Here is a 24,876-nt window from a genome sequence, read left to right on the forward strand (position 1 = left end):
TCTGAACGAGTCTGCCTTGTGTCATCCCGGTAAGAGATCAGGCTAACAGGCTTCCAATGAAAAAAGCAGACATCACACTGAAGCATGGTGCACCGTGCATGTCCACAATCATCGGCTCCAAAGAGAAGACGTTCAGCAACAGGATTTAGTATGGCAAAAGAACACATCATCCTAATTCCCATGTACAGGAAAAAGCCAACACTTGAGGAAACATATCATATGGAGATGCAGGGGATCGAACCTGTGGCCTCATACTTCCAAAGCATGTGCTCTACCACTGAGTTACAGCCCTGCTGCCAGCAAAGACCTATGAAATCTACCAGATACTGGCTGGCTGCTTGGGACTAACAGCGCCCAGAACTGATGGTAACTGTCGAATTGGAGTTTCCAAATGGCGGACTTCATTTTAGAGCCACCTGTGTCTGGTTGTCCATAGAAACATGCAGAAAAGCTGCCCCCCCTGTAATCCCCCTGATCAACTTATGAAAAATATCAATATGTTCAAGGCTTTTGCTTTTAGAAGCAGAAGATAGGCCCCCAGCAGCAGAGCTGGTAGCATATTCCAGCTCAAAACTAACAAGTTACAGAACCTGATCAACTTAGGTTGACAACAGAGGTACATATGTGGCCACATCCAGTGAAAACAAATTATTTTTAAAGCTAGCCATCATATGCTACAAAGGTACAATGGTGGAGCTATCCATTCGGAACCAAAACAATCGACTGAAAAGAAACGCAAGGCAATGCCAATCCTTTCACGATTCTGCACGGTTAAAACTGTGGTGTGATGGTACTCTCTGTGCATTTCTATTTGTAGTGATTGTGAAGGCATACAGGATGTTGACACTGGCAGGGACGCAAACCTCACTGATATATTACAGGCAGGTTTGCGATACGGGCACCAGCGTTTTCTCAGACAAATAGATATGAATGTCGATGATCCTATAATCATGGCCCGAGTTGCAGTGTGAAATACAAAATAACCGGGACAAAATCACACTGATGTTTATGCAAATGGAGATGTCGGGGACTGAACCCGGGACCTCATACATGCGAAGCATGTGCTCTACCACTGAGCTACATCCCCTCGGTGTGTGGTGAGTCTGTCCTGCAGACATCTTTTCCTGGGAGAATTCTTCTGGTCAAAATATGCTGCCAACTGAAGCACTAGCAAAAGACCAGGGAAAACGGGAGCAAGACTGGAAAAGCACATGGTCACACTGAAGCAGTGTGCATTATGCTTCTCCATAAGAGATGACTTCCAGGGGAAGTATTCCACCAGAGGATTACCGTGATCAAAGAGCCATCTAGTGGACAGAGACCATATGACAGTCAAAAAAAGGGAAACAATTGGAGATGCCAGGGATTGGACCCGGGGCCTCATACATGCAAAGCAAGTGCTCTACCACTGAGCTACATCCCCTCGGTATGCAGTGTGTCTGTCCTGCAGACATAATTTTCAGGGAGAACTCTTCTGGTCAAAACATTCTGCCGAGTGAAGCACTAGCAAAAGAGCAGGGAAAACTGGAGCAAGAATGGAAAACCTCATGGTCACACTGAAGCAGTGTGCATTTTGCTTCTCCATAAGAGATGACTTCCAAGGGAAGATTTCCACCAGAGGATTACTGTGCTCAAAGGGCCATCTAGTGGATAGAGATCATATGACAGTCAAAAAGAGAAACAAGTGGAAATGCCCCGGGTCCTCATACATGCAAAGCATGCGCTCTACCACTGAGCTACACCCCCGCTGAGAGGACACTTCCTCATCACACCTAGAAGCTTCAGGAGGGAGTGGGCTAAGTAAGGAAAGGGGTTTGCAGTAGTGCATATGAAAAAACATGACAGCTGCCAAATTACATCTTACTACTTACAATGACAAAGTTAAAGCGCCAGGTCGATCTCATCACGTTGGTGCCTGAGACATCACATAATGTGACACGGCCATCTCGGATAGATGCCCCAGATTTGAGAAGTGTAGTTATGGAGAAAAAATAAATATATATATATATATATATATATATATATATATATATATATATATATGTATGTCTTCAAACACCAAAAATGAGATAGCACCATTTCGTGCAGGAATTCCTCCAGCCGAAAGCCCACAAATGTTGCTGGATAGACTGACACCTCTTTCGGATGTCCTTCTGTATTTGCTGGCTAGTGGAAAGCAACGTGGACCCACCACTCTATAGCTCTGCCGTCATGAGTGTCCATAGCACACTCGGCAGATGTCGCTTCTCTAGGCAGACAAGCAGTGGAATTCTGCGGAAGGTCAATGGTGCTTCCATTGGTTTTGCCACTAGGCGATCCATTGCAGCCCTAGAATGAAGCATAACCCGCTGAATGCATTCAGGGTGTTCTGCGGTGGGAAAGGTCAGAGGGGGTGATAGTTGGTGAGCGTGCACAGCACCTCAGAATGACACCACTGCCTAGCAGGGGGACCGGTGGAGACACTATTCTCAGCCAATGCCCCTCTGTCTGAACGAGTCTGCCTTGTGTCGTCCCGGTAAGAGATCAGGCTAACAGGCTTCCAATGAAAAAAGCAGACATCACACTGAAGCATGGTGCACCGTGCATGTCCACAATCATCGGCTCCAAAGAGAAGACGTTCAGGAACAGGATTTAGTATGGCAAAAGAACACATCATCCTAATTCCTATGTACAGGATAAAAAGCCCACAATTGAGGAAAAATATCACATGGAGATGCCTGGGATCGAACCTGTGGCCTCATATTTCCCAAGTATGTGCTCTACCACTGAGTTACATCCCCACTGCCAGCAAGGAACTGTGAAATCTACCAGATGCTGGCTGGCTGCTTGGGACTAACAGCGCCCAGAACTGACGGTAACTGTCGAATTGGAGTTTCCAAATGGCAGACTTCATTTTAGAGCCACCTGTGTCTGGTTGTCCATAGAAACATGCAGAAAGGCTGCCCCCCCATGCAATTCCCCTGACCAACTAATGAAAAATATCAATATGTTCAAGACTTTTGCTTTTAGAAGCCAGAGATAGGCCCCAGCAGCAGAGCTGGTAGGATATTCCAGCTCAAAACTAACAAGTTACAGAACCTGATCGACTTAGGTTGACAACAGAGGCACATCTGTGGCCACATCCAGTGAAAACAAATTATTTTTAAAGCTAGCCATCATATGCTACAAAGGTACAATGGTGGAGCTATACATTCGGAACCAAAACAATCGACTGAAAAGAAACGCAAGGCAATGCGAATCCTTTCACGATTCTGCACCGTTAAAACTGTGGTGTGAAGGTTCTCTCTGTGCATTTCTATTTGTAGTGATTGTGAAGGCATACAGGATGTTGACACTGGCAGGGACGTAAACCTCAGTGATATATTATAGGCAGGTTTGCCATACGGGCACCAGCGTTTTCTCAGACAAATAGATATGAATGTCGATGATCCTATAATCATGGCCCGAGTTGCAGTGTGAAATACAAAATAACCGGGACAAAATCACACTGATGTTTATGCAAATGGAGATGCCGGGGATTGAACCCGGGACCTCATACATGCGAAGCATGCGCTCTACCACTGAGCTACATCCCCTCGGTGTGCAGTGGGCCTGTCCTGCAGACATCTTTTCCTGGGAGAATTCTTCCGGTTAAAATATGCTGCCAACTGAAGCACTAGCAAAAGACCAGGGAAAACGGGAGCAAGACTGGAAAAGCACATGGTCAGCTGAAGCAGTGTGCATTATGCTTCTCCATAAGAGATGACTTCCAGGGGAAGTATTCCACCAGAGGATTACCGTGCTCAAAGAGCCATCTAGTGGACAGAGACCATATGACAGTCAAAAAAAGGGAAACAATTGGAGATGCCAGGGATTGGACCCAGGGCCTCATCCATGCAAAGCAAGTGCTCTACCACTGAGCTACATCCCCTTGGTATGCAGTGTGTCTGTCCCGCAGACATAATTTTCAGGGAGAACTCTTCTGGTCAAAACATTCTGCCGAGTGAAGCACTAGCAAAAGAGCAGGGAAAACTGGAGCAAGAATGGAAAACCTCATGGTCACACTGAAGCAGTGTGCATTTTGCTTCTCCATAAGAGATGACTTCCAGGGGAAGATTTCCACCAGAGGATTACTGTGCTCAAAGGGCCATCTAGTGGATAGAGATCATATGACAGTCAAAAAGAGAAACAAGTGGAAATGCCCCAGGTCCTCATACATGCAAAGCATGCGCTCTACCACTGAGCTACATCCCCGCTGAGAGGACACTTCCTCATCACACCTAAAAGCTTCAGGAGGGAGTGGGCTAAGTAAGGAAAGGGGTTTGCAGTAGTGCATATGAAAAAACATGACAACTGCCAAATTACATCTTACTACTTACAATGACAAAGTTAAAGCGCCAGGTCGATCTCATCACGTTGGTGCCTGAGACATCACATAATGTGACACAGCCATCTCCGATAGATGCCCCAGATTTGAGAAGTGTAGTTATGGAGAAAAAATAAATATATATATATATATATATGTATGTCTTCAAACACCAAAAATGAGATAGCACCATTTCGCGCAGGAATTCCTCCAGCCGAAAGCCCACAAATGTTGCTGGATAGACTGACACCTCTTTCGGATGTCCTTCTGTATTTGCTGGCTAGTGGAAAGCAACGTGGACCCACCACTCTATAGCTCTGCCGTCATGAGTGTCCCTAGCACACTCGGCAGATGTCGCTTCTCTAGGCAGACAAGCAGTGGAATTCTGCGGAAGTCAATGGTGCTTCCATTGGTTTTGCCACTAGGCGATCCATTGCAGCCCTAGAATGAAGCATAACCCGCTGAATGCATTCAGGGTGTTCTGCGGTGGGAAAGGTCAGAGGGGGTGATAGTTGGTGAGCGTGCACAGCACCTCAGAATGATACCACTGCCTAGCAGGGGGACCGGTGGAGACACTATTTTCAGCCAATGCCCCTCTGTCTGAACGAGTCTGCCTTGTGTCATCCCGGTAAGAGATCAGGCTAACAGGCTTCCAATGAAAAAAGCAGACATCACACTGAAGCATGGTGCACCGTGCATGTCCACAATCATCGGCTCCAAAGAGAAGACGTTCAGCAACAGGATTTAGTATGGCAAAAGAACACATCATCCTAATTCCCATGTACAGGAAAAAGCCAACACTTGAGGAAACATATCATATGGAGATGCCGGGGATCGAACCTGTGGCCTCATACTTCCAAAGCATGTGCTCTACCACTGAGTTACAGCCCTGCTGCCAGCAAAGACCTATGAAATCTACCAGATACTGGCTGGCTGCTTGGGACTAACAGCGCCCAGAACTGATGGTAACTGTCGAATTGGAGTTTCCAAATGGCGGACTTCATTTTAGAGCCACCTGTGTCTGGTTGTCCATAGAAACATGCAGAAAAGCTGCCCCCCCTGTAATCCCCCTGATCAACTTATGAAAAATATCAATATGTTCAAGGCTTTTGCTTTTAGAAGCCGAAGATAGGCCCCCAGCAGCAGAGCTGGTAGCATATTCCAGCTCAAAACTAACAAGTTACAGAACCTGATCAACTTAGGTTGACAACAGAGGTACATATGTGGCCACATCCAGTGAAAACAAATTATTTTTAAAGCTAGCCATCATATGCTACAAAGGTACAATGGTGGAGCTATCCATTCGGAACCAAAACAATCGACTGAAAAGAAACGCAAGGCAATGCCAATCCTTTCACGATTCTGCACGGTTAAAACTGTGGTGTGATGGTACTCTCTGTGCATTTCTATTTGTAGTGATTGTGAAGGCATACAGGATGTTGACACTGGCAGGGACGCAAACCTCACTGATATATTACAGGCAGGTTTGCGATACGGGCACCAGCGTTTTCTCAGACAAATAGATATGAATGTCGATGATCCTATAATCATGGCCCGAGTTGCAGTGTGAAATACAAAATAACCGGGACAAAATCACACTGATGTTTATGCAAATGGAGATGTCGGGGACTGAACCCGGGACCTCATACATGCGAAGCATGTGCTCTACCACTGAGCTACATCCCCTCGGTGTGTGGTGAGTCTGTCCTGCAGACATCTTTTCCTGGGAGAATTCTTCTGGTCAAAATATGCTGCCAACTGAAGCACTAGCAAAAGACCAGGGAAAACGGGAGCAAGACTGGAAAAGCACATGGTCACACTGAAGCAGTGTGCATTATGCTTCTCCATAAGAGATGACTTCCAGGGGAAGTATTCCACCAGAGGATTACCGTGATCAAAGAGCCATCTAGTGGACAGAGACCATATGACAGTCAAAAAAAGGGAAACAATTGGAGATGCCAGGGATTGGACCCGGGGCCTCATACATGCAAAGCAAGTGCTCTACCACTGAGCTACATCCCCTCGGTATGCAGTGTGTCTGTCCTGCAGACATAATTTTCAGGGAGAACTCTTCTGGTCAAAACATTCTGCCGAGTGAAGCACTAGCAAAAGAGCAGGGAAAACTGGAGCAAGAATGGAAAACCTCATGGTCACACTGAAGCAGTGTGCATTTTGCTTCTCCATAAGAGATGACTTCCAAGGGAAGATTTCCACCAGAGGATTACTGTGCTCAAAGGGCCATCTAGTGGATAGAGATCATATGACAGTCAAAAAGAGAAACAAGTGGAAATGCCCCGGGTCCTCATACATGCAAAGCATGCGCTCTACCACTGAGCTACACCCCCGCTGAGAGGACACTTCCTCATCACACCTAGAAGCTTCAGGAGGGAGTGGGCTAAGTAAGGAAAGGGGTTTGCAGTAGTGCATATGAAAAAACATGACAGCTGCCAAATTACATCTTACTACTTACAATGACAAAGTTAAAGCGCCAGGTCGATCTCATCACGTTGGTGCCTGAGACATCACATAATGTGACACGGCCATCTCGGATAGATGCCCCAGATTTGAGAAGTGTAGTTATGGAGAAAAAATAAATATATATATATATATATATATATATATATATATATATATATGTATGTCTTCAAACACCAAAAATGAGATAGCACCATTTCGTGCAGGAATTCCTCCAGCCGAAAGCCCACAAATGTTGCTGGATAGACTGACACCTCTTTCGGATGTCCTTCTGTATTTGCTGGCTAGTGGAAAGCAACGTGGACCCACCACTCTATAGCTCTGCCGTCATGAGTGTCCATAGCACACTCGGCAGATGTCGCTTCTCTAGGCAGACAAGCAGTGGAATTCTGCGGAAGGTCAATGGTGCTTCCATTGGTTTTGCCACTAGGCGATCCATTGCAGCCCTAGAATGAAGCATAACCCGCTGAATGCATTCAGGGTGTTCTGCGGTGGGAAAGGTCAGAGGGGGTGATAGTTGGTGAGCGTGCACAGCACCTCAGAATGACACCACTGCCTAGCAGGGGGACCGGTGGAGACACTATTCTCAGCCAATGCCCCTCTGTCTGAACGAGTCTGCCTTGTGTCGTCCCGGTAAGAGATCAGGCTAACAGGCTTCCAATGAAAAAAGCAGACATCACACTGAAGCATGGTGCACCGTGCATGTCCACAATCATCGGCTCCAAAGAGAAGACGTTCAGGAACAGGATTTAGTATGGCAAAAGAACACATCATCCTAATTCCTATGTACAGGATAAAAAGCCCACAATTGAGGAAAAATATCACATGGAGATGCCTGGGATCGAACCTGTGGCCTCATATTTCCCAAGTATGTGCTCTACCACTGAGTTACATCCCCACTGCCAGCAAGGAACTGTGAAATCTACCAGATGCTGGCTGGCTGCTTGGGACTAACAGCGCCCAGAACTGACGGTAACTGTCGAATTGGAGTTTCCAAATGGCAGACTTCATTTTAGAGCCACCTGTGTCTGGTTGTCCATAGAAACATGCAGAAAGGCTGCCCCCCCATGCAATTCCCCTGACCAACTAATGAAAAATATCAATATGTTCAAGACTTTTGCTTTTAGAAGCCAGAGATAGGCCCCAGCAGCAGAGCTGGTAGGATATTCCAGCTCAAAACTAACAAGTTACAGAACCTGATCGACTTAGGTTGACAACAGAGGCACATCTGTGGCCACATCCAGTGAAAACAAATTATTTTTAAAGCTAGCCATCATATGCTACAAAGGTACAATGGTGGAGCTATACATTCGGAACCAAAACAATCGACTGAAAAGAAACGCAAGGCAATGCGAATCCTTTCACGATTCTGCACCGTTAAAACTGTGGTGTGAAGGTTCTCTCTGTGCATTTCTATTTGTAGTGATTGTGAAGGCATACAGGATGTTGACACTGGCAGGGACGTAAACCTCAGTGATATATTATAGGCAGGTTTGCCATACGGGCACCAGCGTTTTCTCAGACAAATAGATATGAATGTCGATGATCCTATAATCATGGCCCGAGTTGCAGTGTGAAATACAAAATAACCGGGACAAAATCACACTGATGTTTATGCAAATGGAGATGCCGGGGATTGAACCCGGGACCTCATACATGCGAAGCATGCGCTCTACCACTGAGCTACATCCCCTCGGTGTGCAGTGGGCCTGTCCTGCAGACATCTTTTCCTGGGAGAATTCTTCCGGTTAAAATATGCTGCCAACTGAAGCACTAGCAAAAGACCAGGGAAAACGGGAGCAAGACTGGAAAAGCACATGGTCAGCTGAAGCAGTGTGCATTATGCTTCTCCATAAGAGATGACTTCCAGGGGAAGTATTCCACCAGAGGATTACCGTGCTCAAAGAGCCATCTAGTGGACAGAGACCATATGACAGTCAAAAAAAGGGAAACAATTGGAGATGCCAGGGATTGGACCCAGGGCCTCATCCATGCAAAGCAAGTGCTCTACCACTGAGCTACATCCCCTTGGTATGCAGTGTGTCTGTCCCGCAGACATAATTTTCAGGGAGAACTCTTCTGGTCAAAACATTCTGCCGAGTGAAGCACTAGCAAAAGAGCAGGGAAAACTGGAGCAAGAATGGAAAACCTCATGGTCACACTGAAGCAGTGTGCATTTTGCTTCTCCATAAGAGATGACTTCCAGGGGAAGATTTCCACCAGAGGATTACTGTGCTCAAAGGGCCATCTAGTGGATAGAGATCATATGACAGTCAAAAAGAGAAACAAGTGGAAATGCCCCAGGTCCTCATACATGCAAAGCATGCGCTCTACCACTGAGCTACATCCCCGCTGAGAGGACACTTCCTCATCACACCTAAAAGCTTCAGGAGGGAGTGGGCTAAGTAAGGAAAGGGGTTTGCAGTAGTGCATATGAAAAAACATGACAACTGCCAAATTACATCTTACTACTTACAATGACAAAGTTAAAGCGCCAGGTCGATCTCATCACGTTGGTGCCTGAGACATCACATAATGTGACACAGCCATCTCGGATAGATGCCCCAGATTTGAGAAGTGTAGTTATGGAGAAAAAATAAATATATATATATATATATATGTATGTCTTCAAACACCAAAAATGAGATAGCACCATTTCGCGCAGGAATTCCTCCAGCCGAAAGCCCACAAATGTTGCTGGATAGACTGACACCTCTTTCGGATGTCCTTCTGTATTTGCTGGCTAGTGGAAAGCAACGTGGACCCACCACTCTATAGCTCTGCCGTCATGAGTGTCCATAGCACACTCGGCAGATGTCGCTTCTCTAGGCAGACAAGCAGTGGAATTCTGCGGAAGGTCAATGGTGCTTCCATTGGTTTTGCCACTAGGCGATCCATTGCAGCCCTAGAATGAAGCATAACCCGCTGAATGCATTCAGGGTGTTCTGCGGTGGGAAAGGTCAGAGGGGGTGATAGTTGGTGAGCGTGCACAGCACCTCAGAATGACACCACTGCCTAGCAGGGGGACCGGTGGAGACACTATTCTCAGCCAATGCCCCTCTGTCTGAACGAGTCTGCCTTGTGTCGTCCCGGTAAGAGATCAGGCTAACAGGCTTCCAATGAAAAAAGCAGACATCACACTGAAGCATGGTGCACCGTGCATGTCCACAATCATCGGCTCCAAAGAGAAGACGTTCAGCAACAGGATTTAGTATGGCAAAAGAACACATCATCCTAATTCCCATGTACAGGAAAAAGCCAACACTTGAGGAAACATATCATATGGAGATGCCGGGGATCGAACCTGTGGCCTCATACTTCCAAAGCATGTGCTCTACCACTGAGTTACAGCCCTGCTGCCAGCAAAGACCTATGAAATCTACCAGATACTGGCTGGCTGCTTGGGACTAACAGCGCCCAGAACTGATGGTAACTGTCGAATTGGAGTTTCCAAATGGCGGACTTCATTTTAGAGCCACCTGTGTCTGGTTGTCCATAGAAACATGCAGAAAAGCTGCCCCCCCTGTAATCCCCCTGATCAACTTATGAAAAATATCAATATGTTCAAGGCTTTTGCTTTTAGAAGCCGAAGATAGGCCCCCAGCAGCAGAGCTGGTAGCATATTCCAGCTCAAAACTAACAAGTTACAGAACCTGATCAACTTAGGTTGACAACAGAGGTACATATGTGGCCACATCCAGTGAAAACAAATTATTTTTAAAGCTAGCCATCATATGCTACAAAGGTACAATGGTGGAGCTATCCATTCGGAACCAAAACAATCGACTGAAAAGAAACGCAAGGCAATGCCAATCCTTTCACGATTCTGCACGGTTAAAACTGTGGTGTGATGGTACTCTCTGTGCATTTCTATTTGTAGTGATTGTGAAGGCATACAGGATGTTGACACTGGCAGGGACGCAAACCTCACTGATATATTACAGGCAGGTTTGCGATACGGGCACCAGCGTTTTCTCAGACAAATAGATATGAATGTCGATGATCCTATAATCATGGCCCGAGTTGCAGTGTGAAATACAAAATAACCGGGACAAAATCACACTGATGTTTATGCAAATGGAGATGTCGGGGACTGAACCCGGGACCTCATACATGCGAAGCATGTGCTCTACCACTGAGCTACATCCCCTCGGTGTGTGGTGAGTCTGTCCTGCAGACATCTTTTCCTGGGAGAATTCTTCTGGTCAAAATATGCTGCCAACTGAAGCACTAGCAAAAGACCAGGGAAAACGGGAGCAAGACTGGAAAAGCACATGGTCACACTGAAGCAGTGTGCATTATGCTTCTCCATAAGAGATGACTTCCAGGGGAAGTATTCCACCAGAGGATTACCGTGATCAAAGAGCCATCTAGTGGACAGAGACCATATGACAGTCAAAAAAAGGGAAACAATTGGAGATGCCAGGGATTGGACCCGGGGCCTCATACATGCAAAGCAAGTGCTCTACCACTGAGCTACATCCCCTCGGTATGCAGTGTGTCTGTCCTGCAGACATAATTTTCAGGGAGAACTCTTCTGGTCAAAACATTCTGCCGAGTGAAGCACTAGCAAAAGAGCAGGGAAAACTGGAGCAAGAATGGAAAACCTCATGGTCACACTGAAGCAGTGTGCATTTTGCTTCTCCATAAGAGATGACTTCCAAGGGAAGATTTCCACCAGAGGATTACTGTGCTCAAAGGGCCATCTAGTGGATAGAGATCATATGACAGTCAAAAAGAGAAACAAGTGGAAATGCCCCGGGTCCTCATACATGCAAAGCATGCGCTCTACCACTGAGCTACACCCCCGCTGAGAGGACACTTCCTCATCACACCTAGAAGCTTCAGGAGGGAGTGGGCTAAGTAAGGAAAGGGGTTTGCAGTAGTGCATATGAAAAAACATGACAGCTGCCAAATTACATCTTACTACTTACAATGACAAAGTTAAAGCGCCAGGTCGATCTCATCACGTTGGTGCCTGAGACATCACATAATGTATATATATATGTATGTCTTCAAACACCAAAAATGAGATAGCACCATTTCGTGCAGGAATTCCTCCAGCCGAAAGCCCACAAATGTTGCTGGATAGACTGACACCTCTTTCGGATGTCCTTCTGTATTTGCTGGCTAGTGGAAAGCAACGTGGACCCACCACTCTATAGCTCTGCCGTCATGAGTGTCCATAGCACACTCGGCAGATGTCGCTTCTCTAGGCAGACAAGCAGTGGAATTCTGCGGAAGGTCAATGGTGCTTCCATTGGTTTTGCCACTAGGCGATCCATTGCAGCCCTAGAATGAAGCATAACCCGCTGAATGCATTCAGGGTGTTCTGCGGTGGGAAAGGTCAGAGGGGGTGATAGTTGGTGAGCGTGCACAGCACCTCAGAATGACACCACTGCCTAGCAGGGGGACCGGTGGAGACACTATTCTCAGCCAATGCCCCTCTGTCTGAACGAGTCTGCCTTGTGTCGTCCCGGTAAGAGATCAGGCTAACAGGCTTCCAATGAAAAAAGCAGACATCACACTGAAGCATGGTGCACCGTGCATGTCCACAATCATCGGCTCCAAAGAGAAGACGTTCAGGAACAGGATTTAGTATGGCAAAAGAACACATCATCCTAATTCCTATGTACAGGATAAAAAGCCCACAATTGAGGAAAAATATCACATGGAGATGCCTGGGATCGAACCTGTGGCCTCATATTTCCCAAGTATGTGCTCTACCACTGAGTTACATCCCCACTGCCAGCAAGGAACTGTGAAATCTACCAGATGCTGGCTGGCTGCTTGGGACTAACAGCGCCCAGAACTGACGGTAACTGTCGAATTGGAGTTTCCAAATGGCAGACTTCATTTTAGAGCCACCTGTGTCTGGTTGTCCATAGAAACATGCAGAAAGGCTGCCCCCCCATGCAATTCCCCTGACCAACTAATGAAAAATATCAATATGTTCAAGACTTTTGCTTTTAGAAGCCAGAGATAGGCCCCAGCAGCAGAGCTGGTAGGATATTCCAGCTCAAAACTAACAAGTTACAGAACCTGATCGACTTAGGTTGACAACAGAGGCACATCTGTGGCCACATCCAGTGAAAACAAATTATTTTTAAAGCTAGCCATCATATGCTACAAAGGTACAATGGTGGAGCTATACATTCGGAACCAAAACAATCGACTGAAAAGAAACGCAAGGCAATGCGAATCCTTTCACGATTCTGCACCGTTAAAACTGTGGTGTGAAGGTTCTCTCTGTGCATTTCTATTTGTAGTGATTGTGAAGGCATACAGGATGTTGACACTGGCAGGGACGTAAACCTCAGTGATATATTATAGGCAGGTTTGCCATACGGGCACCAGCGTTTTCTCAGACAAATAGATATGAATGTCGATGATCCTATAATCATGGCCCGAGTTGCAGTGTGAAATACAAAATAACCGGGACAAAATCACACTGATGTTTATGCAAATGGAGATGCCGGGGATTGAACCCGGGACCTCATACATGCGAAGCATGCGCTCTACCACTGAGCTACATCCCCTCGGTGTGCAGTGGGCCTGTCCTGCAGACATCTTTTCCTGGGAGAATTCTTCCGGTTAAAATATGCTGCCAACTGAAGCACTAGCAAAAGACCAGGGAAAACGGGAGCAAGACTGGAAAAGCACATGGTCAGCTGAAGCAGTGTGCATTATGCTTCTCCATAAGAGATGACTTCCAGGGGAAGTATTCCACCAGAGGATTACCGTGCTCAAAGAGCCATCTAGTGGACAGAGACCATATGACAGTCAAAAAAAGGGAAACAATTGGAGATGCCAGGGATTGGACCCAGGGCCTCATCCATGCAAAGCAAGTGCTCTACCACTGAGCTACATCCCCTTGGTATGCAGTGTGTCTGTCCCGCAGACATAATTTTCAGGGAGAACTCTTCTGGTCAAAACATTCTGCCGAGTGAAGCACTAGCAAAAGAGCAGGGAAAACTGGAGCAAGAATGGAAAACCTCATGGTCACACTGAAGCAGTGTGCATTTTGCTTCTCCATAAGAGATGACTTCCAGGGGAAGATTTCCACCAGAGGATTACTGTGCTCAAAGGGCCATCTAGTGGATAGAGATCATATGACAGTCAAAAAGAGAAACAAGTGGAAATGCCCCAGGTCCTCATACATGCAAAGCATGCGCTCTACCACTGAGCTACATCCCCGCTGAGAGGACACTTCCTCATCACACCTAAAAGCTTCAGGAGGGAGTGGGCTAAGTAAGGAAAGGGGTTTGCAGTAGTGCATATGAAAAAACATGACAACTGCCAAATTACATCTTACTACTTACAATGACAAAGTTAAAGCGCCAGGTCGATCTCATCACGTTGGTGCCTGAGACATCACATAATGTGACACAGCCATCTCGGATAGATGCCCCAGATTTGAGAAGTGTAGTTATGGAGAAAAAATAAATATATATATATATATATATGTATGTCTTCAAACACCAAAAATGAGATAGCACCATTTCGCGCAGGAATTCCTCCAGCCGAAAGCCCACAAATGTTGCTGGATAGACTGACACCTCTTTCGGATGTCCTTCTGTATTTGCTGGCTAGTGGAAAGCAACGTGGACCCACCACTCTATAGCTCTGCCGTCATGAGTGTCCCTAGCACACTCGGCAGATGTCGCTTCTCTAGGCAGACAAGCAGTGGAATTCTGCGGAAGTCAATGGTGCTTCCATTGGTTTTGCCACTAGGCGATCCATTGCAGCCCTAGAATGAAGCATAACCCGCTGAATGCATTCAGGGTGTTCTGCGGTGGGAAAGGTCAGAGGGGGTGATAGTTGGTGAGCGTGCACAGCACCTCAGAATGATACCACTGCCTAGCAGGGGGACCGGTGGAGACACTATTTTCAGCCAATGCCCCTCTGTCTGAACGAGTCTGCCTTGTGTCATCCCGGTAAGAGATCAGGCTAACAGGCTTCCAATGAAAAAAGCAGACATCACACTGAAGCATGGTGCACCGTGCATGTCCACAATCATCGGCTCCAAAGAGAAGACGTTCAGCAACAGGATTTAGTATGGCAAAAGAACACATCATCCTAATTCCCATGTACAGGAAAAAGCCAACACTTGAGGAAACATATCATATGGAGATGCCGGGGATCGAACCTGTGGCCTCATACTTCCAAAGCATGTGCTCTACCACTGAGTTACAGCCCTGCTGCCAGCAAAGACCTATGAAATCTACCAGATACTGGCTGGCTGCTTGGGACTAACAGCGCCCAGAACTGATGGTAACTGTCGAATTGGAGTTTCCAAATGGCGGACTTCATTTTAGAGCCTCCTGTGTCTGGTTGTCCATAGAAACATGCAGAAAAGCTGCCCCCCCTGTAATCCCCCTGATCAACTTATGAAAAATATCAATATGTTCAAGGCTTTTGCTTTTAGAAGCCGAAGATAGGCCCCCAGCAGCAGAGCTGGTAGCATATTCCAGCTCAAAACTAACAAGTTACAGAACCTGATCAACTTAGGTTGACAACAGAGGTACATATGTGGCCACATCCAGTGAAAACAAATTATTTTTAAAGCTAGCCATCATATGCTACAAAGGTACAATGGTGGAGCTATCCATTCGGAACCAAAACAATCGACTGAAAAGAAACGCAAGGCAATGCCAATCCTTTCACGATTCTGCACGGTTAAAACTGTGGTGTGATGGTACTCTCTGTGCATTTCTATTTGTAGTGATTGTGAAGGCATACAGGATGTTGACACTGGCAGGGACGCAAACCTCACTGATATATTACAGGCAGGTTTGCGATACGGGCACCAGCGTTTTCTCAGACAAATAGATATGAATGTCGATGATCCTATAATCATGGCCCGAGTTGCAGTGTGAAATACAAAATAACCGGGACAAAATCACACTGATGTTTATGCAAATGGAGATGTCGGGGACTGAACCCGGGACCTCATACATGCGAAGCATGTGCTCTACCACTGAGCTACATCCCCTCGGTGTGTGGTGAGTCTGTCCTGCAGACATCTTTTCCTGGGAGAATTCTTCTGGTCAAAATATGCTGCCAACTGAAGCACTAGCAAAAGACCAGGGAAAACGGGAGCAAGACTGGAAAAGCACATGGTCACACTGAAGCAGTGTGCATTATGCTTCTCCATAAGAGATGACTTCCAGGGGAAGTATTCCACCAGAGGATTACCGTGATCAAAGAGCCATCTAGTGGACAGAGACCATATGACAGTCAAAAAAAGGGAAACAATTGGAGATGCCAGGGATTGGACCCGGGGCCTCATACATGCAAAGCAAGTGCTCTACCACTGAGCTACATCCCCTCGGTATGCAGTGTGTCTGTCCTGCAGACATAATTTTCAGGGAGAACTCTTCTGGTCAAAACATTCTGCCGAGTGAAGCACTAGCAAAAGAGCAGGGAAAACTGGAGCAAGAATGGAAAACCTCATGGTCACACTGAAGCAGTGTGCATTTTGCTTCTCCATAAGAGATGACTTCCAAGGGAAGATTTCCACCAGAGGATTACTGTGCTCAAAGGGCCATCTAGTGGATAGAGATCATATGACAGTCAAAAAGAGAAACAAGTGGAAATGCCCCGGGTCCTCATACATGCAAAGCATGCGCTCTACCACTGAGCTACACCCCCGCTGAGAGGACACTTCCTCATCACACCTAGAAGCTTCAGGAGGGAGTGGGCTAAGTAAGGAAAGGGGTTTGCAGTAGTGCATATGAAAAAACATGACAGCTGCCAAATTACATCTTACTACTTACAATGACAAAGTTAAAGCGCCAGGTCGATCTCATCACGTTGGTGCCTGAGACATCACATAATGTGACACGGCCATCTCGGATAGATGCCCCAGATTTGAGAAGTGTAGTTATGGAGAAAAAATAAATATATATATATATATATATATATATATATATATATGTATGTCTTCAAACACCAAAAATGAGATAGCACCATTTCCTGCAGGAATTCCTCCAGCCGAAAGCCCACAAATGTTGCTGGATAGACTGACACCTCTTTCGGATGTCCTTCTGTATTTGCTGGCTAGTGGAAAGCAACGTGGACCCACCACTCTATAGCTCTGCCGTCATGAGTGTCCATAGCACACTCGGCAGATGTCGCTTCTCTAGGCAGACAAGCAGTGGAATTCTGCGGAAGGTCAATGGTGCTTCCATTGGTTTTGCCACTAGGCGATCCATTGCAGCCCTAGAATGAAGCATAACCCGCTGAATGCATTCAGGGTGTTCTGCGGTGGGAAAGGTCAGAGGGGGTGATAGTTGGTGAGCGTGCACAGCACCTCAGAATGACACCACTGCCTAGCAGGGGGACCGGTGGAGACACTATTTTCAGCCAATGCCCCTCTGTCTGAACGAGTCTGCCTTGTGTCATCCCGGTAAGAGATCAGGCTAACAGGCTTCCAATGAAAAAAGCAGACATCACACTGAAGCATGGTGCACCGTGCATGTCCACAATCATCGGCTCCAAAGAGAAGACGTTCAGGAACAGGATTTAGTATGGCAAAAGAACACATCATCCTAATTCCTATGTACAGGATAAAAAGCCCACAATTGAGGAAAAATATCACATGGAGATGCCTGGGATCGAACCTGTGGCCTCATACTTCTCAAGTATGTGCTCTACCACTGAGTTACATCCCCACTGCCAGCAAAGAACTGTGAAATCTACCAGATGCTGGCTGGCTGCTTGGGACTAACAGCGCCCAGAACTGACGGTAACTGTCGAATTGGAGTTTCCAAATGGCAGACTTCATTTTAGAGCCACCTGTGTCTGGTTGTCCATAGAAACATGCAGAAAGGCTGCCCCCCCATGCAATTCCCCTGACCAACTAATGAAAAATATCAATATGTTCAAGACTTTTGCTTTTAGAAGCCAGAGATAGGCCCCAGCAGCAGAGCTGGTAGGATATTCCAGCTCAAAACTAACAAGTTACAGAACCTGATCGACTTAGGTTGACAACAGAGGCACATCTGTGGCCACATCCAGTGAAAACAAATTATTTTTAAAGCTAGGCATCATATGCTACAAAGGTACAATGGTGGAGCTATACATTCGGAACCAAAACAATCGACTGAAAAGAAACGCAAGGCAATGCCAATCCTTTCACGATTCTGCACCGTTAAAACTGTGGTGTGATGTTTCTCTCTGTGCATTTCTATTTGTAGTGATTGTGAAGGCATACAGGATGTTGACACTGGCAGGGACGTAAACCTCAGTGATATATTATAGGCAGGTTTGCCATACGGGCACCAGCGTTTTCTCAGACAAATAGATATGAATGTCGATGATCCTATAATCATGGCCCGAGTTGCAGTGTGAAATACAAAATAACCGGGACAAAATCACACTGATGTTTATGCAAATGGAGATGCCGGGGATTGAACCCGGGACCTCATACATGCGAAGCATGCGCTCTACCACTGAGCTACATCCCCTCGGTGTGCAGTGGGCCTGTCCTGCAGACATCTTTTCCTGGGTGAATTCTTCCGGTCAAAATATGCTGCCAACTGAAGCACTAGCAAAAGACCAGGGAAAACGGGAGCAAGACTGGAAAAGCACATGGTCAGCTGAAGCAGTGTGCATTATGCTTCTCCATAAGAGATGACTTCCAGGGGAAGTATTCCACCAGAGGATTACCGTGCTCAAAGAGCCATCTCGTGGACAGAGACCATATGACAGTCAAAAAAAGGGAAACAATTGGAGATGCCAGGGATTGGACCCAGGGCCTCATCCATGCAAAGCAAGTGCTCTACCACTGAGCTACATCCCCTCGGTATGCAGTGTGTCTGTCCCGCAGACATAATTTTCAGGGAGAACTCTTCTGGTCAAAACATTCTGCCGAGTGAAGCACTAGCAAAAGAGCAGGGAAAACTGGAGCAAGAATGGAAAACCTCATGGTCACACTGAAGCAGTGTGCATTTTGCTTCTCCATAAGAGATGACTTCCAGGGGAAGATTTCCACCAGAGGATTACTGTGCTCAAAGGGCCATCTAGTGGATAGAGATCATATGACAGTCAAAAAGAGAAACAAGTGGAAATGCCCCAGGTCCTCATACATGCAAAGCATGCGCTCTACCACTGAGCTACATCCCCGCTGAGAGGACACTTCCTCATCACACCTAAAAGCTTCAGGAGGGAGTGGGCTAAGTAAGGAAAGGGGTTTGCAGTAGTGCATATGAAAAAACATGACAACTGCCAAATTACATCTTACTACTTACAATGACAAAGTTAAAGCGCCAGGTCGATCTCATCACGTTGGTGCCTGAGACATCACATAATGTGACACAGCCATCTCAGATAGATGCCCCAGATTTGAGAAGTGTAGTTATGGAGAAAAAATAAATATATATATATATATATATATATATATATATATATATATATGTATGTCTTCAAACACCAAAAATGAGATAGCACCATTTCGCGCAGGAATTCCTCCAGCCGAAAGCCCACATATGTTGCTAGATAGACTGACACCTCTTTCGGATGTCCTTCTGTATTTGCTGGCTAGTGGAAAGCAACGTGGACCCACCACTCTATAGCTCTGCCGTCATGAGTGTCCCTAGCACACTCGGCAGATGTCGCTTCTCTAGGCAGACAAGCAGTGGAATTCTGCGGAAGGTCAATGGTGCTTCCATTGGTTTTGCCACTAGGCGATCCATTGCAGCCCTAGAATGAAGCATAACCCGCTGAATGCATTCAGGGTGTTCTGCGGTGGGAAAGGTCAGAGGGGGTGATAGTTGGTGAGCGTGCACAGCACCTCAGAATGACACCACTGCCTAGCAGGAGGACCGGTGGAGACACTATTTTCAGCCAATGCCCCTCTGTCTGAACGAGTCTGCCTTGTGTCATCCCGGTAAGAGATCAGGCTAACAGGCTTCCAATGAAAAAAGCAGACATCACACTGAAGCATGGTGCACCGTGCATGTCCACAATCATCGGCTCCAAAGAGAAGACGTTCAGGAACAGGATTTAGTATGGCAAAAGAACACATCATCCTAATTCCTATGTACAGGATGAAAAGCCCACAATTGAGGAAAAATATCACATGGAGATGCCTGGGATCGAACCTGTGGCCTCATACTTCCCAAGTATGTGCTCTACCACTGAGTTACATCCCCACTGCCAGCAAGGAACTGTGAAATCTACCAGATGCTGGCTGGCTGCTTGGGACTAACAGCGCCCAGAACTGACGGTAACTGTCGAATTGGAGTTTCCAAATGGCAGACTTCATTTTAGAGCCACCTGTGTCTGGTTGTCCATAGAAACATGCAGAAAGGCTGCCCCCCCATGCAATTCCCCTGACCAACTAATGAAAAATATCAATATGTTCAAGACTTTTGCTTTTAGAAGCCAGAGATAGGCCCCAGCAGCAGAGCTGGTAGGATATTCCAGCTCAAAACTAACAAGTTACAGAACCTGATCGACTTAGGTTGACAACAGAGGCACATCTGTGGCCACATCCAGTGAAAACAAATTATTTTTAAAGCTAGGCATCATATGCTACAAAGGTACAATGGTGGAGCTATACATTCGGAACCAAAACAATCGACTGAAAAGAAACGCAAGGCAATGCCAATACTTTCACGATTCTGCACCGCTAAAACTGTGGTGTGATGTTTCTCTCTGTGCATTTCTATTTGTAGTGATTGTGAAGGCATACAGGATGTTGACACTGGCAGGGACGTAAACCTCAGTGATATATTATAGGCAGGTTTGCCATACGGGCACCAGCGTTTTCTCAGACAAATAGATATGAATGTCGATGATCCTATAATCATGGCCCGAGTTGCAGTGTGAAATACAAAATAACCGGGACAAAATCACACTGATGTTTATGCAAATGGAGATGCCGGGGATTGAACCCGGGACCTCATACATGCGAAGCATGCGCTCTACCACTGAGCTACATCCCCTCGGTGTGCAGTGGGCCTGTCCTGCAGACATCTTTTCCTGGGAGAATTCTTCCGGTCAAAATATGCTGCCAACTGAAGCACTAGCAAAAGACCAGGGAAAACGGGAGCAAGACTGGAAAAGCACATGGTCAGCTGAAGCAGTGTGCATTATGCTTCTCCATAAGAGATGACTTCCAGGGGAAGTATTCCACCAGAGGATTACCGTGCTCAAAGAGCCATCTCGTGGACAGAGACCATATGACAGTCAAAAAAAGGGAAACAATTGGAGATGCCAGGGATTGGACCCAGGGCCTCATCCATGCAAAGCAAGTGCTCTACCACTGAGCTACATCCCCTCGGTATGCAGTGTGTCTGTCCCGCAGACATAATTTTCAGGGAGAACTCTTCTGGTCAAAACATTCTGCCGAGTGAAGCACTAGCAAAAGAGCAGGGAAAACTGGAGCAAGAATGGAAAACCTCATGGTCACACTGAAGCAGTGTGCATTTTGCTTCTCCATAAGAGATGACTTCCAGGGGAAGATTTCCACCAGAGGATTACTGTGCTCAAAGGGCCATCTAGTGGATAGAGATCATATGACAGTCAAAAAGAGAAACAAGTGGAAATGCCCCAGGTCCTCATACATGCAAAGCATGCGCTCTACCACTGAGCTACATCCCCGCTGAGAGGACACTTCCTCATCACACCTAAAAGCTTCAGGAGGGAGTGGGCTAAGTAAGGAAAGGGGTTTGCAGTAGTGCATATGAAAAAACATGACAACTGCCAAATTACATCTTACTACTTACAATGACAAAGTTAAAGCGCCAGGTCGATCTCATCACGTTGGTGCCTGAGACATCACATAATGTGACACAGCCATCTCAGATAGATGCCCCAGATTTGAGAAGTGTAGTTATGGAGAAAAAATAAATATATATATATATATATATATATATATATATATATATATGTATGTCTTCAAACACCAAAAATGAGATAGCACCATTTCGCGCAGGAATTCCTCCAGCCGAAAGCCCACATATGTTGCTAGATAGACTGACACCTCTTTCGGATGTCCTTCTGTATTTGCTGGCTAGTGGAAAGCAACGTGGACCCACCACTCTATAGCTCTGCCGTCATGAGTGTCCCTAGCACACTCGGCAGATGTCGCTTCTCTAGGCAGACAAGCAGTGGAATTCTGCGGAAGGTCAATGGTGCTTCCATTGGTTTTGCCACTAGGCGATCCATTGCAGCCCTAGAATGAAGCATAACCCGCTGAATGCATTCAGGGTGTTCTGCGGTGGGAAAGGTCAGAGGGGGTGATAGTTGGTGAGCGTGCACAGCACCTCAGAATGACACCACTGCCTAGCAGGAGGACCGGTGGAGACACTATTTTCAGCCAATGCCCCTCTGTCTGAACGAGTCTGCCTTGTGTCATCCCGGTAAGAGATCAGGCTAACAGGCTTCCAATGAAAAAAGCAGACATCACACTGAAGCATGGTGCACCGTGCATGTCCACAATCATCGGCTCCAAAGAGAAGACGTTCAGGAACAGGATTTAGTATGGCAAAAGAACACATCATCCTAATTCCTATGTACAGGATGAAAAGCCCACAATTGAGGAAAAATATCACATGGAGATGCCTGGGATCGAACCTGTGGCCTCATACTTCCCAAGTATGTGCTCTACCACTGAGTTACATCCCCACTGCCAGCAAGGAACTGTGAAATCTACCAGATGCTGGCTGGCTGCTTGGGACTAACAGCGCCCAGAACTGACGGTAACTGTCGAATTGGAGTTTCCAAATGGCAGACTTCATTTTAGAGCCACCTGTGTCTGGTTGTCCATAGAAACATGCAGAAAGGCTGCCCCCCCATGCAATTCCCCTGACCAACTAATGAAAAATATCAATATGTTCAAGACTTTTGCTTTTAGAAGCCAGAGATAGGCCCCAGCAGCAGAGCTGGTAGGATATTCCAGCTCAAAACTAACAAGTTACAGAACCTGATCGACTTAGGTTGACAACAGAGGCACATCTGTGGCCACATCCAGTGAAAACAAATTATTTTTAAAGCTAGGCATCATATGCTACAAAGGTACAATGGTGGAGCTATACATTCGGAACCAAAACAATCGACTGAAAAGAAACGCAAGGCAATGCCAATACTTTCACGATTCTGCACCGCTAAAACTGTGGTGTGATGTTTCTCTCTGTGCATTTCTATTTGTAGTGATTGTGAAGGCATACAGGATGTTGACACTGGCAGGGACGTAAACCTCAGTGATATATTATAGGCAGGTTTGCCATACGGGCACCAGCGTTTTCTCAGACAAATAGATATGAATGTCGATGATCCTATAATCATGGCCCGAGTTGCAGTGTGAAATACAAAATAACCGGGACAAAATCACACTGATGTTTATGCAAATGGAGATCGGGACCTCATACATGCGAAGCATGCGCTCTACCACTGAGCTACATCCCCTCGGTGTGCAGTGGGCCTGTCCTGCAGACATCTTTTCCTGGGAGAATTCTTCCGGTCAAAATATGCTGCCAACTGAAGCACTAGCAAAAGACCAGGGAAAACGGGAGCAAGACTGGAAAAGCACATGGTCAGCTGAAGCAGTGTGCATTATGCTTCTCCATAAGAGATGACTTCCAGGGGAAGTATTCCACCAGAGGATTACCGTGCTCAAAGAGCCATCTCGTGGACAGAGACCATATGACAGTCAAAAAAAGGGAAACAATTGGAGATGCCAGGGATTGGACCCAGGGCCTCATCCATGCAAAGCAAGTGCTCTACCACTGAGCTACATCCCCTCGGTATGCAGTGTGTCTGTCCCGCAGACATAATTTTCAGGGAGAACTCTTCTGGTCAAAACATTCTGCCGAGTGAAGCACTAGCAAAAGAGCAGGGAAAACTGGAGCAAGAATGGAAAACCTCATGGTCACACTGAAGCAGTGTGCATTTTGCTTCTCCATAAGAGATGACTTCCAGGGGAAGATTTCCACCAGAGGATTACTGTGCTCAAAGGGCCATCTAGTGGATAGAGATCATATGACAGTCAAAAAGAGAAACAAGTGGAAATGCCCCAGGTCCTCATACATGCAAAGCATGCGCTCTACCACTGAGCTACATCCCCGCTGAGAGGACGCTTCCTCATCACACCTAAAAGCTTCAGGAGGGAGTGGGCTAAGTAAGGAAAGGGGTTTGCAGTAGTGCATATGAAAAAACATGACAACTGCCAAATTACATCTTACTACTTACAATGACAAAGTTAAAGCGCCAGGTCGATCTCATCACGTTGGTGCCTGAGACATCACATAATGTGACACAGCCATCTCGGATAGATGCCCCAGATTTGAGAAGTGTAGTTATGGAGAAAAAATAAATATATATATATATATATATATATATGTATGTCTTCAAACACCAAAAATGAGATAGCACCATTTCGCGCAGGAATTCCTCCAGCCGAAAGCCCACATATGTTGCTAGATAGACTGACACCTCTTTCGGATGTCCTTCTGTATTTGCTGGCTAGTGGAAAGCAACGTGGACCCACCACTCTATAGCTCTGCCGTCATGAGTGTCCCTAGCACACTCGGCAGATGTCGCTTCTCTAGGCAGACAAGCAGTGGAATTCTGCGGAAGGTCAATGGTGCTTCCATTGGTTTTGCCACTAGGCGATCCATTGCAGCCCTAGAATGAAGCATAACCCGCTGAATGCATTCAGGGTGTTCTGCGGTGGGAAAGGTCAGAGGGGGTGATAGTTGGTGAGCGTGCACAGCACCTCAGAATGACACCACTGCCTAGCAGGGGGACCGGTGGAGACACTATTTTCAGCCAATGCCCCTCTGTCTGAACGAGTCTGCCTTGTGTCATCCCGGTAAGAGATCAGGCTAACAGGCTTCCAATGAAAAAAGCAGACATCACACTGAAGCATGGTGCACCGTGCATGTCCACAATCATCGGCTCCAAAGAGAAGACGTTCAGGAACAGGATTTAGTATGGCAAAAGAACACATCATCCTAATTCCTATGTACAGGATAAAAAGCCCACAATTGAGGAAAAATATCACATGGAGATGCCTGGGATCGAACCTGTGGCCTCATACTTCCCAA

The 24,876-nt window shown here is 46.4% G+C and overlaps 13 non-coding genes across 13 annotated transcripts; all 13 read right to left on the reverse strand.

Moving 5' to 3' along the window:
• Nucleotides 1–1,015: 1,015 nt before the first annotated feature.
• Nucleotides 1,016–1,087, reverse strand: TRNAA-CGC (transfer RNA alanine (anticodon CGC)). Its single transcript has one exon. It is a non-coding gene; the product is annotated as a tRNA-Ala (tRNA).
• Nucleotides 1,088–1,351: 264 nt separating this feature from the next.
• On the reverse strand, nt 1,352–1,423 carry TRNAA-UGC (transfer RNA alanine (anticodon UGC)). Its single transcript has one exon. It is a non-coding gene; the product is annotated as a tRNA-Ala (tRNA).
• A 2,080-nt stretch (nt 1,424–3,503) lies between these two features.
• Nucleotides 3,504–3,575, reverse strand: TRNAA-CGC (transfer RNA alanine (anticodon CGC)). Its single transcript has one exon. It is a non-coding gene; the product is annotated as a tRNA-Ala (tRNA).
• Nucleotides 3,576–5,959: 2,384 nt separating this feature from the next.
• Nucleotides 5,960–6,031, reverse strand: TRNAA-CGC (transfer RNA alanine (anticodon CGC)). The gene has a single exon. It is a non-coding gene; the product is annotated as a tRNA-Ala (tRNA).
• A 264-nt stretch (nt 6,032–6,295) lies between these two features.
• On the reverse strand, nt 6,296–6,367 carry TRNAA-UGC (transfer RNA alanine (anticodon UGC)). The gene has a single exon. It is a non-coding gene; the product is annotated as a tRNA-Ala (tRNA).
• Nucleotides 6,368–8,441: 2,074 nt separating this feature from the next.
• Nucleotides 8,442–8,513, reverse strand: TRNAA-CGC (transfer RNA alanine (anticodon CGC)). The gene has a single exon. It is a non-coding gene; the product is annotated as a tRNA-Ala (tRNA).
• A 2,385-nt stretch (nt 8,514–10,898) lies between these two features.
• TRNAA-CGC (transfer RNA alanine (anticodon CGC)) lies at nt 10,899–10,970 on the reverse strand. The gene has a single exon. It is a non-coding gene; the product is annotated as a tRNA-Ala (tRNA).
• Nucleotides 10,971–11,234: 264 nt separating this feature from the next.
• On the reverse strand, nt 11,235–11,306 carry TRNAA-UGC (transfer RNA alanine (anticodon UGC)). The gene has a single exon. It is a non-coding gene; the product is annotated as a tRNA-Ala (tRNA).
• A 1,981-nt stretch (nt 11,307–13,287) lies between these two features.
• Nucleotides 13,288–13,359, reverse strand: TRNAA-CGC (transfer RNA alanine (anticodon CGC)). The gene has a single exon. It is a non-coding gene; the product is annotated as a tRNA-Ala (tRNA).
• Nucleotides 13,360–15,743: 2,384 nt separating this feature from the next.
• On the reverse strand, nt 15,744–15,815 carry TRNAA-CGC (transfer RNA alanine (anticodon CGC)). Its single transcript has one exon. It is a non-coding gene; the product is annotated as a tRNA-Ala (tRNA).
• Nucleotides 15,816–16,079: 264 nt separating this feature from the next.
• On the reverse strand, nt 16,080–16,151 carry TRNAA-UGC (transfer RNA alanine (anticodon UGC)). The gene has a single exon. It is a non-coding gene; the product is annotated as a tRNA-Ala (tRNA).
• A 2,068-nt stretch (nt 16,152–18,219) lies between these two features.
• On the reverse strand, nt 18,220–18,291 carry TRNAA-CGC (transfer RNA alanine (anticodon CGC)). Its single transcript has one exon. It is a non-coding gene; the product is annotated as a tRNA-Ala (tRNA).
• A 2,409-nt stretch (nt 18,292–20,700) lies between these two features.
• Nucleotides 20,701–20,772, reverse strand: TRNAA-CGC (transfer RNA alanine (anticodon CGC)). Its single transcript has one exon. It is a non-coding gene; the product is annotated as a tRNA-Ala (tRNA).
• Nucleotides 20,773–24,876: the final 4,104 nt, after the last annotated feature.

This window comes from Ambystoma mexicanum (genome assembly GCF_040938575.1).
Source record: "Ambystoma mexicanum isolate Mex_15411 chromosome 12 unlocalized genomic scaffold, UKY_AmexF1_1 Mex_chr12_unloc.1, whole genome shotgun sequence".
NCBI lineage: Eukaryota > Metazoa > Chordata > Amphibia > Caudata > Ambystomatidae > Ambystoma > Ambystoma mexicanum.